The sequence below is a fragment of the Rhinatrema bivittatum genome, chromosome 1 (assembly GCF_901001135.1).
Source record: "Rhinatrema bivittatum chromosome 1, aRhiBiv1.1, whole genome shotgun sequence".
Lineage (NCBI taxonomy): Eukaryota > Metazoa > Chordata > Amphibia > Gymnophiona > Rhinatrematidae > Rhinatrema > Rhinatrema bivittatum.
In genome coordinates this window covers 52,529,368-52,548,870 of record NC_042615.1, presented here as the reverse complement: position 1 = coordinate 52,548,870, position 19,503 = coordinate 52,529,368, and positions in this window count along the sequence as shown.

Genomic DNA, 19,503 nt, shown 5'->3' with positions numbered 1-19,503 from the left:
ATAGACCAATGAGCCTGACTTCAGTGCCAGGAAAAATTGTGGAAACTGTTATAAAGAATAAAATCACAGAACATATAGATAAACATGATTTAATGGGATACAGCCAGCATGGATTTACCCAAAGGAAATCTTGCCTCACAAATCTGCTACATTTTTTGGAAGGGGTAAATAAGCATGTGGATAAAGGTAAACTGGTAGATGTGGTGTATTTGGATTTTCAGAAGGCATTTGACAAAATTCCTCATGAGAGGCTTCTAAGAAAACTAAAACATCATGGGATAGGAGGAGATATATTTTTGTGGATTGCAAACTGGTTAAAAGACAAGAAACAGAGAGTAGGATTAAACGGTCTGTTTTCACAGTGGAAGAATGGTAAATGAGGAGTGCCTCAGAGATCTGTGTTGGACCAGTGCTTTTTAATATATTTATAAGTGATCTGGAACGGGATATGATGAGTGAGGTGATCAAATTTGCAGAAGTCACAACATTATTCAGATTAGTTAAATCACAAGTGGATTGTGATGAATTGCAGAAAGACCTTAAGAGACTAGAAGATTAGGAATCCAAATGGCAGCTGAAATTTAATGTGGACAAGTACAAGGTGATGTATATAGGGAAATATAACCCTTGCTGTAGTTACACGATATTAGGTTTCATAATTAAGAGTTTCCACCCAGGAAAGAGATCTAGGCACCATAGAGGATAATACATTGAAATCCTTGGCTCAATGTACTGTGGCAGTCAAAAAAAGCAAACAAAATATTAGGAATTATTAGGTAGGGAATGGCAAATAAAATGGTGGATGTCACTCCATGGTGCACCACACCTTGATTAATGCATGCAATTCTGGTGACCGCATCTCAAAAAAGATATAGTTGTACAGGAGAATGTACAGAGAAGGGTGACTAAAATGATAAGGGGCATGGAACAGCTCCCCTATGAGGAAAGGCTAAAGAGGTTAGGGCTGTTCAGCTTGGAGAAGAGACGGCTAAGGGGGGGATTTGATAGAGGTCTACAAAATTGTGAAAGTACTTGAACGAGTAAATGTGAATTGGTTATTTACTCTTTCAGATAATAGAAAGACTAGGAGGCACTTCATGATGTTAGCAAGTAGCACATTTAAAATAAATCAGTAGAGATGTGAATCGGAACCAGAATTGGTTCGGATTCCGGTTCAGATTCACATGTGGGTTTTTTCCCATCGGGCCCGTTCGCATTTTGTTTATCGTCTGCCCAGCCGATAAGCAAAAAACCCACCCCGACCCTTTAAAAGTAACCCCTTAGCTTCCCCCACCCTCCTGACCCCCCCAAAACCTTTTTACAGGTACCTGGTGGTCCAGTGGGGGTCCCGGGAGTGATCTCCCGCTCCGGGCCGTCCTCCGGCTACCGGGCCGTCCTTTGCCCTTACCTTGTGACAGGGTATCCGTGCCATTGGCCGGATCCTGTCACATGGTAGGAGCATTGGATGGCCGGCGCCATCTTGTGCTCCTACCATGTGACAGGGGCTGACCAATGGCACCGGTAGCCCCGTGACATAGTAAGGGCAAGGCAATCAGCGCCATTTTGTTTCCTGGCACCCGACGGCACGAGTGCAGGAGATCGCTCCCGGACCCCCGCTGGGCCCCCAGGGACTTTTGGCCAGCTTGGGGGGGCCTCCTGACCCCCACAAGACTTGCCAAAAGTCCAGTGGGGGTCCAGGAGCGACCTCCTGCACTCGAGCCGTATTGCCAATATTCAAAATGGCGCCGGCGCTACCTTTGCCCTCACTGTGTGACATATGAGGGCAAAGGCTAGCCCGGGTCACAAGGTAAGGGCAACGGACAGCCCGGTAGCCGGAGGATGGCCCGGAGTGGGAGATTGCTCCCGGGACCCCCACTGGACCACCAGGTACCTGTAAAAAGGTTTTGGGGGGGTCGGGAGGGTGTGGGAAGCTAAGGGATTACTTTTAAAGGGTCGGGGTGGGTTTAGGGGTTATTTTTATGTGCCATTTTTCCTGCCCCCCCCCCCAAAAACGATAAGGGAAGCCCCACGATCAATATCGTGGGGTTTTCCTATCGTTTTGAGAGAGCCCCCGATTTCTGACGATTTTGAAAATATCGACGATATTTTCAATCGTCCGAAGCCCGATTCACATCCCTATAAATCGGAGAATATTGTTTTTCACTCAATGCACAATTAAGCTGTGGAATTCATTGCCAGAGGTTATGGTTAAGGCAGTTGAAGTAGCTGGGATTACAAAAGGTTTGGATAATGTCCTGGAGGAAAAGTCTATAAACTGCTATTAATCAATAAGGAATAGACATTGCTTGTTACTAGCATTAATAATTTAGGATTGCTTTAATGTTTGGGTACTTGCCAGGTACTTGTGACTTGGATTGGCCACTGTTGAAAACAGGATGCTGGGCTTGATGGACCCTTGGTCTGACCCAATATGAAATATCTTATGTTCTTGGGTTCTATTAATTGTTTAATTTGGGTGTATATTTTGTGGTTTTATTGTTTATTTTATCTTTTTTAATATTATGCATGTACTTACTGAAACCACTCTAGTGGCTCTGGCTGATTTGTGCAGTCTATAGAATTTTAAATAAATAAACTTCTAACTTTTTCACAATATCTATATAAATAAAAATGTTAAATAATCTCTAATCTCAGAAACCACTGAACCGATTGCTTTCAAATTTGGACACAACCTTCATTTTGCATACAGGAAGGTTCTTCTGTACTTACATTACAGATATGTCACACCTGTGACAGGTAAAATAGGTTTAACATTTTTTTCAAGAAAACAGCGACATCTGCTGGATGTAAGCGCCATCTGTTACACCTTATACTAACACACGCTACACTAATCATTTTGCCAGTCCAGGTCCACGTTTCACTTCCATTTTAACACATTCACGCACTTTTTTCGCCAGAAGATAACTATTTCCTTTACAGATAAAATACACCCACCACCCTCCTCACACCCCCCACACACATGCCAAATTGATTTACTACCCACAGCCTCCCAACACACACAAACCCACCCTCCTCTCACCCCCCACACATAGATGCCAAATGTATTTACTTCCCAGGCCCTCACAACACACACAAAACCTGACAGAAGTCCAGGTGGCTCCAGCGGGGGGCCAGGACCGGTCCGGGACACATCTCCTGCACTACGGCCGTTGGCTGCCAGCAATCAACATGGCGCTGACGGCCCTTTCCCTTACTATGCCACTCGGGGACACCAATGGCGGCAGTAGCCCATGTGACATAGTAAGGGCGAGGGCCCCTCTGCGTCATTTTCAGGACTGGTAACCGGCGGACCTTTGCCCTTACTATGTCAGAGGACCTACCGCTTCCATTGCTCCACCCCACTGACATAGTAAGGGCAAAGGGCCGTCGGAACCTGTTTCAGTGCTCGCAGCCGACGGACCAACGCCAATACATCGTTCCTGGACCACTCCTGAACGCCTGCTCCACCGACTGACATTTTTATCAGGTCTTGCGGGGTCTGGAGGGTGGGGGGGGGGGGGGGGGTGGTAATGAATTTATTGCGAACATCTTGGGGAGGGGTCACAAGGGGGGCAGGTTTCATTCATTCAGCAACTCTGGGGGGGGGCAGGGGGGCTACTGTTTTTTGCAGGGCTGGGGGATGGGGGCAGGAAAGTGTGGGGTGGTTAGTTTAAGAGAACTTTTCTCATAGGGTTGTTTTTTGGGGGAAGGGGGAGGTTCACACACAAATACATACACTAAACTTGCACGATCTCGGGAACGCACCAAAATAGCCCTCCCCAGACCACAAAACAAATTTGGAAGTGCAAATTTGGTTAGGCACTCCCCTATTTGGCTACATAATGCGCACAGACGCCCAGGGACAGATCACATGTAGCACCAACAATTTAAATTTCCCAAGTCTTGGGAGAGGGCAGGAGGGTGGGGGTTATTATTTGATTTAAAGGGTTGGGATTGGGGGGGGAGGTTGGGGTGGGGGGGTTCCCACAGAAATAGACAAAGGTTTTCTGATATGAAGGGTAGGCAGTAGGCAGGGGGAGGTGACAGTGAGGGGAGGGAGAATGAGGGGGGAGGTGAGTGTGAGGGAGAGAGTTGGAGTGGGGACAGGGGAGGGAAGGGGGGGGGGTGAGTGACCAAGGGGGAGGAGGATGAGTGACTGAGGTAAATGAGCAAGGGGAAGGGGGAGGGAGGGTAAAGATCCTGACTCTGCCACTGCAACGTGTGGCCGGGTACCGCTAGTTACTTATAAAGATATTGAAGAGTACTGTGCCTACCACTACTCTTTGAGGCATCTTATATATGTCACTTTCCCATATAAGGACTGTAAGGTACATCTAGTTTACCAAATTGTCTTAAGAACATAGAAACATAGAAATGACGGCAGAAGAAGACCAAATGGCCCATCTAGTCTGCCCAGCAAGCTTCACACATTTTTTCTCTCATACTTATCTGTTTCTCTTAGCTCTTGGTTCTATTTCCCTTCCACCCCCACCTTTAATGTAGAGAGCAGTGATGGAGCTGTATCCAAGTGAAATATCTAGCTTGAATAGTTAGGGGTAGAAGCCGCCGCAATAAGCAATCTACACCCATGCTTATTTGTTTTACCCAGACTATGTTATACAGCCCTTATTGGTTGTTTTTCCTTCTCCCCTGCCGTTGAAGCAGGGAGCTATGCTGGATATGCGTGAAGTATAAGTCTTCTCCCATGCCGTTGAAGCAGAGAGCCATGCTGGATGTGCATCGAAAGTGAAGTATCAGGCACATTTGGTTTGGGGTAGTAACCGCCGTAACAAGCCAGCTACTCCCCGCTTTGTGAGTGCGAACCCTCTTTTCTTCTCCCCTGCCGTTGAAGCAGAGAGCTCTGCTGGATGTGTGAAGTATCAGTTTTTCTTCTCCCCTGCCGTTGAATCAGAGAACTATGCTGTATATGCATTGAAAGTGAAGTATCAGGCTTATTTGATTTGGGGTAGTAACCGCCGTAACAAGCCAGCTACTCCCCTCTTTGTGAGTGTGAATCCTTTTTTCCACATTTCCTCTTGCTGTTGAAGCTTAGAGCGATGTTGGAGTCACAGTAAGCCTGTGTATGTTTATTTAATAAGGGTATTGACTCCAGGCAGTAGCCATCATTCTGGCGAGTCACCCACTCTTCATTGGCAGCCTCTTGACTTTATGGATCCACAGTGTTTATCCCATGCCCCTTTGAAGTCCTTCACAGTTCTGGTCTTCACCACATCCTCCGGAAGGGCATTCCAGGCATCCACCACCCTCTCCGTGAAGAAATACTTCCTGACATTGGTTCTGAATCTTCCTCCCTGGAGCTTCAAATCGTGACCCCTGGTTCTGCTGATTTTTTTCCTTCGGAAAAGGTTTGTCATTGTCTTTTGATCATTAACACCTTTCAAGTATCTGAAAGTCTGTATCATATCACCTCTGCTCCTCCTTTCCTCCAGGGTGTACATATTTAGATTCTTCAATCTCTCCTCGTACGTCATCCGATAAAGATCCTCCACCTTCCTGGTCGCCCTTCTCTGTACCGCCTCCATCTTGTCTTTGTCTTTTTGAAGGTACGGTCTCCAGAACTGAACACAGTACTCCAGGTGAGGCCTCACCAAGGACCTGTACAAGGGAATAATCACTTCCCTTTTCTTACTCGATATTCCTCTCTCTATGCAGCCCAGCATTCTTCTGGCTTTAGCTATCGCCTTGTCGCATTGTTTCGCCGACTTCAGATCATTAGACACCATCACCCCAAGGTCCCTCTCCTGCTCCGTGCACATCAGCCTTTCCCCCCCCATCGAATACAGTTCATTCGGATTTCCACTCCCCATATGCATGACTTTGCACTTCTTGGCATTGAATCTCAGCTGCCATATCTTCGACCACTCTTCCAGTTTCCTTAGATCCCGTCTCATTCTCTCCACTCCTTCCGGCGTGTCCACTCTGTTGCAGATCTTAGTGTCATCCGCAAAAAGACAAACCTTACCTTCTATCTCGTCCGCAATGTCGCTCACAAAGATATTGAACAGGACCGGTCCCAACACAGATCCTTGCGGTACACCACTTAAAACCGCTCTCTCTTCAGAGAAGGTTCCATTTTACTTTTACTATACAATATTTTGTAATATCCTTTTTGATTTTCTCCTGCCTCCTTGAATTTTGATCCTGCTTTTGCCCCTACCACCTCCACTGGGAGGTTGTTCCACACATATCCACCACCATTTTTTGAAAATACATATTTTATAATGTTACTCTTCAGTCTACCTGCTTTGAGCAATCATCTCTTTTTCTAGAATGTCCTATCTACTAAAAGGTACTTGTTTCTTTCACATTAATACTTTTGAGGTATTTGTCTCTGTCTTATACTTCCCCACTCTCTTTTCCTCTTGATCATACATCTTTGGTTACTTTAGTCTCTTTTCATAGGGCTGATGATAGAGACTATATGATCTTGATCAAGCTAATTAATCTCCTTGTATTCAAATTTAGGAACTGTAGTGAAAGGGCATTGTAGTCAAGTAAATTATGTTGTCTAGTATTGCCAACTTTGATAGTGTTATCTAAAGTAATGAGTATTACCGGCCACTTCAGTGTACATTTTTTAAATTAAGTTGGAAGAGATCCATGAATATAATGGAATTAATGGATATTCATATTAGAGATTCTAATTATTAAATGTTGATCTAGGCTTTTCTATGAAATAGATTTTAACCTGGGGAATATATATGACTGAAGTTAAACAATTGTTTTTCTTCTTTCTGGCTTGCAATATATAACTACCAATAATTGCACTGATGTGGGCTGTCTGAAGAGAATTAATTAAATTCAATAGACAGATGCCTTCTTCAGATCAACCAGTGTCCATTAAGCTATATTGATAACCACGAAGTCTCTAGGGAGTTGAAACACTGAAACTTGGGACTTTGAAAAATGTGTATACAAAAGTTATTTACTGACTCCAGGAAATACAAATAATATCTTATGTTAAACAAAAAATGTGTTTACAAGGCCACACATACCACAGAGAAAAATATAACCACCCTTAAAAGAAACATAGAAGATGCCATTAGATAAGGCCTACTTGGTCCACCCAGTATACTCATTTGTGCATGCCTACAGCGATGTCACAGGTCTCATTCAATCTGCAGTCTTCTGTCTCCTTCCTTCCTGCTTGTCTCATGTGTGTTTGAATTCAGGCTTTGTTTTGGTTCCTGTCACATCTGTTGGAAGTCTGTTGCAGATGTCCAAAATCATTTTCCTATTCAGCAAAAAATATAGCGGTAAAGAAGATGCGCCAATGCACCAATGAATAACACCAGAATAAGGGGGTGTACTTCAGAAAGATTGTCTAGAGTCCAAAGGTTAATTCAAAGCTAATGTCATAAGAATATAAGAATATGCTGTACTGGGTCAGACCAAAGTATAGTATCCTGTTTCCAACAGTGGCCAATCCAGGTCACAAGTACGTGACAGGATTCTAAGAGGTAGATAAATTCCATACTCTTTATCCCAGAGATAAACAGCGGATTTCTGCAACTCTACCTTAATAATGATTTAAGGACGTTTCCTCCAGGAACTTGTCCAAATCTTTTTTAAATGTAGCTGCACTAACAGCTTTTACCACATTCTCTGGCAATGAATTCCAGAGCTTAATTATACATTGAGTAAAAAAATATTTTCTCTTATTAGTTTCAAATGTATCATGTAGTAACTTCATTGTGTGTCCCCTAATCTTTGTACTTTTTCAAAGAGTAAACTTGGATTGGCCACTGTTGGAAACAGGATACTGGGCTTGATGGACCCTTGGTCTGACTCAATATAAAATATCTTATGTTCTTGGGTTCTATTAATTGTTTAATTTGGGTGTGTATTTTGTGGGCGGGGGTGTTTATTTTATCTTTTTTAATATTATGCAGGTGCTTACTGAAACCACTCTAGTGCCTTTGGCTGATTTATGCTGTCTATAGAATTTTAAATAAATAAACTTCTTCTAACCTTTTCTCAATATCACTCATTCCACTCCACTTATTATTTTATAGACTTCTATCATAACTCCCCTAAGACATCTCTTCTCCAAGCTAAAGAGACCTAACATCTTTAGTCTTTCTTCATAGGGGAATTGTTCCATCCCCTTTATCATTTCGGTTGCCCTTTTCTGTACCTTTTCTAATTCTGCTATATCTTTTTGAGATGCAGTGACCAGAACTGCACACAATACTCAAGATGAGGTTGTACCATGGAGTGATACAGAGGAATTATTATATTCTCTGTTTATTCTCCATTTCTTTCTTAATAATTCCTAGCATTCTATTTGCTTTCTTGGCTGCTGTTGCACAAAGAGCAGAAGACTTCAATGATGTCCAGATCCTTTTCCTGAATGGAAACTCCTAATGTGGAACTTTGCATAGTGTAGTTATAATTTGTGTTATTTTTCCCTAAGTGCATCACGTTCTACTTGTCCACATTAAATTGCATTTGTCATTTGTATGCTCAGTCTCCCAGTTTTGCAAGGTCCTCTTTCAATTTCTCACAATCCTCTTGTGATTTAACAGCATTGAATAATTTGTGTCATCGGCAAATTTGATCATCTCACTCGTTGTTCCCATTTCTGTTTATAAATATATTAAAAAGCAGTGGTCCCAGAACAGATCCCTGGAGCACTGCATTATTTATTGTTCTCCACTGGAAACATTTATAATTTAGGCCTGCTCTCTGTTTTCTATCTTTTAACCAGTTCCCAATCCACAACAGGACACTGCCCCATCCCATGAATTTTTATTTTCCTAAGAAGCCTCTCATGAGGGACTTTGTCAAATGCTTTCTGGAAATCCAAATGCACTATATCAACTGGCTCAACTTTATCCACATGTTTTTTTATGCCTTAAAACAAGTAGCAGATTGCTGAGGCAAGACTTCCCTTGGATAAATCCATGTTGGCTTTGTCCCATTAAACTTAGATTATGCTAATCTATATGTTCAGCAATTTTGTGTTTTATGATAGTTTCTACCATTTTCCCTGACACAGACATCAAACTTACTGGTCTGAAGTTTTCAGGATGACTCCTTTATCCCTTTTAAAAATTGGGGGGGGGGGGGGGGGGTAAGAGAGAAGGAGAACAGCTTGAGCTTATTACCTGGAAGAAAATTGCCTCTACTGCTTCTGTTTGCCCGCCTGAGGGTGAGGTCATTATCCCGGCCCGTCAGAGGGAGAGTCACACTGGTGACATCATCGAGGAGGAACCGGAATGCCATAAAACTGGCCCCCCCTGTGGCATCTCTTCAGGGTAAGAGAGAAGGAGAACAGCTCAAGCTTATTACCTGGAAGAAAATTGCCTCTACTGCTTCTGTTTGCCCGCTCGAGGGTGAGGTCATTGTACCAGCCCGTCGGAGGGAGAGTCGCACTGGTTACATCATCGAGGAGGGATCAGAATGCCATAAAACTGGCCCCTCCTGCAGCGTCTCTTCGGGGTAAGAGAGAAGGAGAACAGCTCGAGCTTATTACCAGGAAGAAAAGTGCCTCTACTGCTTCTGTTTGCCCGCCCGAGGGTGAGGTCATTGTACCAGCCCGTCGGAGGGAGAGTCGCACTGGTGACATCATTGAGGAGGGATCAGAATGCCATAAAACTGGCCCCTCCTGCAGCGTCTCTTCAGGGTAAGAGAGAAGGAGAATAGTTCGAGCTTATTACCTGGAAAAAAATTGCCTCTACTGCTTCTGTTTGCCCGCCCGAGGGTGAGGTCATTGTCCCGGCCCGTTGGAGGGAGAGTCATACTGGTGACATCATTGAGGAGGGACCGGAATGCCATAAAACCGGCCCCTCCTGCGGCGCACAAGAGACGCTGGCACACTGCCGAAGCTGCGCATGCCAAAGGGGCGCACGGCTTAGGAAAATATTGTGGACTCGAGAGGGATTAAACAAAGAAAAATTGGATTTCCCAGTAAGTAAATACTTTGCTTTTTTCTAGTATCTTTCTCTCTCAAATGCCTCCATTTAAAGTAATTCCAAGAGTATAAACAATTAGAGGCAATTGGAAGTAAGCCCCATTTACTAGTGTTCTTTAAAATTGGATTCTTAAATGCCACATTCCAAGAGAAAAGCAAGGATCAGGGAATTGGGGATGAATACCCCCAACCCAGATACCTCTCAACCTATCATCACGGGTTTTATGGTTCCAGTCATGGATTCTTCTACTCCACAGGCATCCTTGGTATTGATTCCGCAGGAGCGGGTGGATCAGATACCAGACATGCAAGTAACTCTAAGCCCTGGAGCTCCGTCTACCCCCCCTTTTCCCTCTGAAGATTTGTTGACATTAGTGTGCAATAGAGAAATATCTCCTATTGCAAGCAGGGCTAATCTAAGGACTGGCCCTGTCTTAGATCCCGGATTAGTGGCAACACTGGAGGGTCTAGCACAGGGAGTAGATGTCCTATCTCCCTCTGCATTAAAGGTCTCTACTCCCAGAGGGAATATAGAAATATCGGGGGAATCAAAAGGACAACAGGAGAATCAAGCTACTGTGCAAAACTTATTGTGCCCTACTATTCCTAGACCTACTGAGATAACTTTGGATTCTATGTGGGTTGCTATAATGGTACTGGAGAAATCTATTACCTCATTAGTAGATGTTACTTCAAATTTAACAGGAAAATTTACAACTGTGGAAACTAACATTTCTCTAAATACTCAGAAAATTACAATTTTGGAATCCAAAGTTTCTGTTCTACAACAAAATCAAGCACAATTGATAAAATCGGATTTGATGCAACAACGAAAATTGGAAAATATAGAGAACTCTATTAGATATCAAAATCCTTGTATATTAAATTTTCCAATTTTGAAGTGGATACCTCCTAAGGAAATGGTTAAAAAATATAGAATGGAAATTTTAAAAATTCCTAAAGAAATGATGCCTACCATAGCTAAGGTTTACATGACAAAAACTAAAGAGATGGAACAACTTGACCAGATGTCTGAACCTAATTTGAATCTTACACAGTTCCTGGAGACATCTACAGAAATAAAGATAACTAGACGTGGAACTTTGTTTCTACAATGTGTCTTTGCTCAGGATAGAGAAATGTTATTGAAAGCCTTTTTTCGCAATAGATCATCTCAATTCTTTGGTCAGTTGGTTTGGGTTTCCCCAGACATTACACGCTCCACTCAGGAACATATCTTAGCTATGCGTGCTGAAGTAGTGGATATGGGGGCCAGGTTTAATCTCAGGTTCCCATGTCAATGTGTAGTGAATAAGCATGGTGTCAAAAATGTATACTTTAAACCTGAACACTTGCGTAATTTCTTAGATGCAAGTAACTCAAGATCTCCAGATTAAAATGTTTTTGATTATGGAATGTTAAAAAAAAAATTGATTCATGATAGCCTCTAACAATTCAGCATTCTATATTTCTTTAAATAACCCGCTTATTATTTTCTTACCTTGGAATTGCTTTATTACTTTTATGTTACATAGGATAAGATGATCTAGCAGTTAGTAATTATGTTAGCTATAATATGAATAGAAGAAACTTCAATTTCTATATGTATTTTGCCTTTTACATTGTCCATAATGTTTGGTAAAAATTCTATAAATAAAAATTAAAAAAAAAAAAATTGGGGTTACTTTGGCAACCTTCCAGTTTTCAGATACCATAGATGATTTTAATGATAGTTTACAAATTACTAATAGCAGGTCTGTAATTTCATTTTCATTTTTTTCACCAGTCTGGGATTTATACCATCCGGTCCTGATGATTTGCTATGCTTTAGTTTGTCAATTTGCTATATTACATCTTCCAGACATACTGAGATGTGTTTCAGTTCTGCTGAAGCATCACCTTTGAATATTATTTCTGGCATGGATATCTCTCTTACATCTTCCTCAGTGAAGACTGAAGCAAAGAATTCATTTAGTCTCTCTGCTATGGCTTTGTCATCTCTAAGTGCCCCTTTTACCCCATGATCATCTAATGGTCCAACTGACTCCCTTATAGACTTTCTACTTCAAATGTACCTGAAAATGTTTTTATGATGAATTTTTGCTTCCATGGTAAGTTTCTTTTCGAATTCTCTGTTTGCCTTCCTTATCGATGCTTTGTATCTAACTTGCCAGTGCTTATGCTGTTTCCTGTTTTCTTCATTCAGATTCCTTTTCCATTTCTTGCGCACACCATGCACGTTTTAGAAGGGGCCCAGCCACGCGCATAACCTTCGTTACACGCACAAGAGCCAGACCGAAGAAAAGGGGAGGGGCGTGGCTTGAGGCACAGGTACAGCAGCCATTTGCCGCTATGCTGGGAGATTCACTGGCAATTGGCTGGTGCGCACAAGTTGTTCTGCTCCGGAGGAGCAGCAGCTAAAGAGAAATAAAAAAAAAGGGAAGATAGGCTACATTTAGGGGGTAGGAAGGAGAGGGGAAGGGGAAGGGAGGTTAGGGTAGGTGGTAGGAAAGTTCGAAATTAAAGAGAAGACTTGGAAGGAACTGGGGAGAGCCGGGATGCATCGCAGCGTGAAACTAGCAAAAATCTACTCCCCTTGCATGCACCATGCACACATGCATGCGTGGATTACAAAATACGGCGCGCATGTGCGCGCAGCCCACCAATTTTATAACATGCGTGCGCCAGTGCACGCATGTTATAAAATCGGTGCATCATTATGTGTGCACCAGGAAGCATGCGCACATGGACGCGCATGGCTATTAAAATCTACTCCTTAAGGTATATCTCAAGGGCTGAGGTGGGAGGAGGACATATGGCCTCAAACACCTGAGGAGTGGTGCAGCAATTGAGCAAAGGAACAGATGGACAGGGTAAGAGCAAGAGTCACCATGTACCAAAGGGAAAGGAGATTTGGAAGGAATCTTGTAGACAGTTGGAATAGCGAAAGACGCACAATAAAAAGTGAATTTTCAAAAGTTGTGCGTGTAAACAATTGCACTTGCACACATAAAATAGCACATATGCAAATTTATGGTATTTTAAAAACTGCTACATACATGCATAAATCAGGGTCCATGAGTAAATTAGCACATTTTAAAAAAGGGGCAGGCCTGGAGTGTTCCAGGGAGGAACCAACATTTATGTGAGTAAATTGCTATTTTACAACCTGCCAAAGTGAAGAGCATGAGTCTTTTAGTTGCATATATTTACACCTGATCAAAATAGTAAGGGACTACATGCTCAGAAAAACATATTATTATTTCAAAAGTGGAGAGAACCTCATATATGAGCCAAGGGTATTACTGTTTCCTTTAAAGAAATTTATGACAGAAGCATTCACTTATTATGGTAAAACAATGTAGTTGTTGTGAGAAAAATGTTTTAGTGGACCCTTGGGCCGGCCTGCGGGAGACTGGAGAAAGATGGACTATAGTCTCTCCTAGGGACAGGCCGGGAGGTGGATACCAGGCAGGAGGTGGACGACGAGCTTCACCCTGGAAGCCGGTACTCCCCCGGGAGGAGCCTGTAGGAGCCCGGCCGCTGGGACTTAGGCGTTTGGAAGCTGGATCCAGGCAGGGCGGATACTGGAACTGGACTGGCACTAAAGTGAGATAGGTACTAGAACCGGACTGGAACTGAAGCAAGACAGGTTACTGGAACTGGACAGGAGCTGAAGCAAGACAGGTTACTGGAACTGGACAGGAGCTGAAGCAAGACAGGTACTGGAACCAGACTGGCGCTGAAGCAAGACAGGTTACTGGAACCGGACAGGAACGGTGGCAAGGCTCGGGAACTGGAACCAGGCAGAAAAGAAAAAAATGGGGTCTAATTTTTATCAGAAAGCCTATTCATTTTAAATGAATGCACATCCATATTTGGGGGTGTTGATTCCTCTGTACTTGCTGCCTTACCCCTCACTCTGTGCCTTGGGATCTGAAAGCCACTGGGCTCTCTTTCTCCTCAATCTATGCCTTGGGGTGTTAAACACTCCTCTTCCTGCCTTACCCCTTTTTCAATTTGTTGGGAGTTCATGACACTGTGTGTGTTTTTGCTAACAAAATATTAACTGCCTGCAATGGGTGTTCCCGGGGTCATAGCCATATTGCATGGAAGAAAGTAATAATGGCAGTCTGCCAGCACCATTTGAAGCAGAGCAGGAACAACCAGGGATTATAAAGACTTCATGGAGTAAAAGAGTCCTAGGGAAAATGGGGACATGAGAGAAGGGCCTGGGAAGTGTTTTATTTTGTTGTTTTTGTCTTTTTTTTTTTTTGTAGTGGGGCATGGTCTACATATCATTTTGGGATTTTTTTCTTTATTTTAAATGTTGTTTTTGTTTTCTTTTTTCATTTCAAATAAGCAAAACAAAATGAAACAAAAAAATATCTGTGCATATCCCTTCCTCCTTATTACCCCACTCATGGTTGTCAGTTCTTTCTCAGAATAATGCCAAATCAATCAGCCCCAATTATCCCACTCCTCCTCATATGTCAAAAAATGTTAATTAAAATCCAGAGGGAAATTAGGTAGCAATACAAAGAGGCTGAGTGCTGAAAGTTTTCATTAGTACTAGAAGCAGTTTAAACAGGGTGAAGAGTATTAGCTGATTCTAGAAAAGAATAGTAATATCATCTGTTAATATTGATGCAAACATATTTAAGACATAAAAGAGTATATTTTACTGCACTATTAAAACTAGTAGAGGCATGGTGAAACTCAAGGGCCAAAGGCTAAATATCATAAAACACCCAGGAAGTACTTTAAGAGCAGTAAATCCCTCAGGGGCTTGTTTGGTTTTATGACAATAGATATGAAAAAATAACAGCCAAATCATTTTCACGGTTAACCAATATTTAATTAACAGGTTGATGCGGGTGTCATATTGGCTGTTTCAGACATGGATTAAAATATGTGCCTGACATGACATGCAAGCAACAGTTGTAATGAGGCTTTGAAGAGTCATTTTCTGAAACCATATAATTAAATTCATCCATGCTACAAGATAAGCTATAACTTATTAAGGTTCAGTTTCTAAATATGTAATTGTACAGTGAATATGTTTTCCTTCTCCATTTCTTGCCAGAGAGAAACATCTTGCTTTGTAAATCAGGAAGTTTATGTACAGATGCTGAACTCCTAAATTTATTCATTGTCCTGGATTCTATTCATTTTTGTCCTGGATTCTATTTTTCATGCAGTACTTGGATTTTGATTTGAGATTTAAGTAGATGCTTTTCCAAACCCAGGCTCAAGATGAGTTACAATTCATGTGTAAACCCCCCTGGACAGGACACACAAAATGTGAGAGGGTCTGGCACCTGAGCTAGCTGAATACCAGTCTCTCGGTAGGGTTCAAAAGAGTTTGGGTCAAGCAGATAGTGTAGTGGATCTGGGCCCAGAGGTAAGGAGGTGTACAATGTCCTGAGCTGGACAGGGCTCTCACTGACCCTCTCTGACTGTTATCTCCTCACAGTCCCTCCACAAACACACAATAACCAGAAAAATGAGGACTCATTCTAGAGATATTTTGCAACCAATAAAACTTTTCCTTCTTGTCTTGCCACCAGCAGTAGGGATGTGAATCAATTTTATGATGAATTAAAATATCGTACGATATTTCTTAATTCGTTATATATCGGGTAAAACGAGAAACGATCACATTTTCCACAATTTTTCATGAAAAATCGTTTTTCGGCTTAGTGCGCGCTAACGGGAGTTAGCGCGCACTAACAAAAAACAGTTTATTTTTGTTATTTTTTTTTACTTTTTGTTATTTTTGTTAGTGCGCGCTAACGGGAATTAGCGCGCACTAAGCCGAAAAATGACTTGTTACTAAAAAAAAAAAAATGCCGATCCACTGGAAAACGAGATTTTCCCACGGCCACACAAACCCAAAAACGCAAACGATCGGGCACCAGATGCACATCCCTAACCAGCAGTCAGAGTATTTAACAGAGATTCAAGAGTTGCTGATTATATCAGGGTGCGTAAGCTTCCACAGCCAGGCTGCAGTAGCTGCAACATTACAGAAGAGGGTAATGCACCAGTTCCTCTACAGTTTTATGCATCTTCCCTTTAGTTAAGAGAGCTAATTACAAAATCTTCCCTGCGCTGTACGCTAATAGATCAAAATATACACAGAGAATACAATTTCCTCTCTCTTCAGATACTAGGATTGTGACTTTAAACGAGCGCGCTCACACCCACATACGTTGACATTTTCAATTCTCCACATAAGTGCGCACATATAATATAAAATATGCATAGCGCGTGTATGTGCTCCTAATTTTAAGAAGTTACGTGTGGAAACATTCGCATATCTACCCTTAGGACTTATCGATGTTTACAAGCACATTTTAAAACATGCACACGTAAAGGAAATAACCAGTTTGACCACTTAATTCACCATCTTGCCCAGTCTAACTCTAGGTCATCAAGACCCCTCTGGTTCTTCAGCCTGCACCCCGCCAATTTACCCAGGCCCCTCACCCAGTCAGTTTTGACTATAACGAGTTTTCTTTTTCAGACGGATGCCTGATAAAGAGCAGAAGTAAATATGTGCTGGTAACAGCCCTATGCGCGCTGCGTTCGCCGGATTTAAAATCAAAATTTATGTGCAAAATGTTGGCCCTGCCCCGGAATGCCCCAAATCCGCCCCCTTTTTGTTGCTCATTCTGTTGCACGCATATGCGCATATATGCACATAATTTTCAAATTTTAAAATAGGAGTTGCTCATGCTTGGCCAATATACTCACGGATATAGGTCTTTTTATGTGAGCAGCTCTTTAAAATTCAACCCTAACAGTGGAACATATTTTTCACAGTCTTAGCATAACGAATATCACATTATGTGCTTCAGTATTGACTCTTTCATTGGACACATAATAGTTCTCATGCTTGATAGAAATCCTGTAATGCTTCAGAAGTTTCTTCTGATACCTATCCAAGCAGGCCTGGATTTGCCAATAGGCACACTGGGGTAGATTTTATAATTCTACGCGCACGAGTACTTTTGTTCGCACACCAGGTGCAAAAAAAGTATGCTGGATTTTATAAGATACTCGTGTAGCCGCGCGTATCTTATAAAATCTGGGGTCAGCACGTGCAAGGAGATGCACATTTGTGCAACTTGCGCACGCCGAGCCCTGCGCGCGCTGCCCGTTCCCTCCGAGGCCGCTCCAAAATCGGAGCGGCTTCGGAGGGAACTTTCCTTCCGCCTCCCCCCACCTTCCCCTCCCTTCCCCTCCCTAACCCCCCCCCCCCCCCCCCCCCCCCGGCCCTATCTAAACCCCCCCTACCTCTGTCGTAGAAGTTACGCCTGCTCGATGCAGGCGTAACTTTGCGCGCACTGGGCCGGCTGTTGTGTGCATTGTTCCGGTCCGGAGGCCACGGCCATGCCCCCGGAATGCCCCCGGGCCAAAACCACGCCCGCGGCACCACTCCCGGATAACGCGCCGACCGCGTCACGCCCCGACACGCTCCCCAATGACACGCCGTCTGCTTCACGCCTCCCGACACGCCCACCCCAAGAAAGCCCCGGGACTTACGCGCATCCCGGGGCTTTGCGCGCGCCGGAAACTTATGCAATATAGGCTCGGCGCGCGCAGGGGGGTTTTAAAAGGGTTACGCGTGTACCTTATGCGCGTAACCCTTTTAAAATCCGGCCCATAAGGTTTGTGCCTAGGGCAGCAAAACTCTGAGGGGCAGTAAAGCCATCTGAAGATTTGCTGCCTCACAGCTGTCTAAATTTCACTCAGCAGAGAGCAGCCCTCTGCTTTCTGCCCCAACCCCTCCCTTCCCCTCCCTGTGCAAAAGAGGGGAGAGTGTGGCCCAGAAACCATAGAGGAAAGAAAAACTGCTCCACCCCCCGATTCCAGCCCCTCCCCTTCTGTCCTATGCGGGGATAAGGCCTGAGCACACAAGAGGAAGCAAAGAAAAGCCACTCTGTACCCCAATCCAGTCCCTTGCCTGCCCTCATTCAGGGACATGAAGGGAGGAAGTGTGCCGGGAGCAGATGGAGCAGAGTCAAGAAAGATGTGTCTTAGACCTTCTGATCTGTTGTGTCCCTTGTCCAGTGGGGGCACGGCAGCCACTACACCAACAGTGCCTAGGGGCAGCAGAATCCTAAAACTGTGACTGTGCCTCAGCGATAGCAAAGAACTTCTTCGGTGTCCCCGGCTGGTCACTCTTCTGAAGCTTTCCTCACTACATATTCTCCATACTGATTGCAGGATCTGCGGTCAATCCTTCACCTCCTAGAATCAGGTCGGCTCCCCTGGTTGCTTCTCCTTTAGGAGAAAAATCTTTCCACCTCAGGTCTTTCCCCTTGAGGTTCCCTCTCAGAAGAGAGGCTATCCTGGGTGAACCCACTCGCCGAATGGGTTCTCTCCAACTTGAATCACCAAATCCTAAACCCACCATTACAAACCGGAGGAATACTCCTTAAGAACATAAGAACATAAGAACATGCCATACTGGGTCAGACCAAGGGTCCATCAAGCCCAGCATCCTGTTTCCAAAAGTGGCCAATCCAGGCCATAAGAACCTGGCAAGTACCCAAAAACTAAGTCTATTCCATTTTACCGTTGCTAGTAATAGCAGTGGCTATTTTCAAAGTCAACTTAATTAATTGCAGGTAATGGACTTCTCCTCCAAGAACTTATCCAATCCTTTTTTAAACACAGCTATACTAACCACATCCTCTGGCAACACATTCCAGAGTTTAATTGTGCGTTGAGTGAAAAAGAACTTTCTCCGATTAGTTTTAAATGTGCCACATCCTATCTTCATGGAGTGCCCCCTAGTCTTTCTATTTTCCGAAAGAGTAAATAACCGATTCACATCTACCCGTTCTAGACCTCTCATGATTTTAAACACCTCTATCATATCCCCCCTCAGCCGTCTCTTCTCCAAGCAGAAAAGTCCTAACCTCTTTAGTCTTTCCTCATAGGGGAGCTGTTCCATTCCCCTTATCATTTTGGTAGCCCTTCTCTGTACCTTCTCCATCGCAATTATATCTTTTTTGAGATGCGGAGACCAGAATTGTACACAGTATTCAAGGTGCGGTCTCACCATGGAGCGATACAGAGGCATTATGACATTTTCCGTTTTATTCACCATTCCCTTCCTAATAATTCCCAACATTCTGTTTGCTTTTTTGACTGCCGCAGCACACTGTACCGACGATTTCAATGTGTTATCCACTATGACACCTAGATTTCTTTCTTGGGTTGTAGCACCTAATATGGAACCTAACATTGTGTAACTATAGCATGGGTTATTTTTCCCTATATGCATCACCTTGCACTTATCCACATTAAATTTCATATGCCATTTTGATGCCCAATTTTCCAGTCTCACAAGGTCTTCCTGCAATTTATCACAATCTGTTTGTGATTTAACTACTCTGAACAATTTTGTATCATCTGCAAATTTGATTATCTCACTCGTCGTATTTCTTTTGAGATCATTTATAAATATATTGAAAAGTAAGGTCCCAATACAGATCCCTGAGGCACTCCACTGCCCACTCCTTTCCACTGAGAAAATGTTCCATTTAATC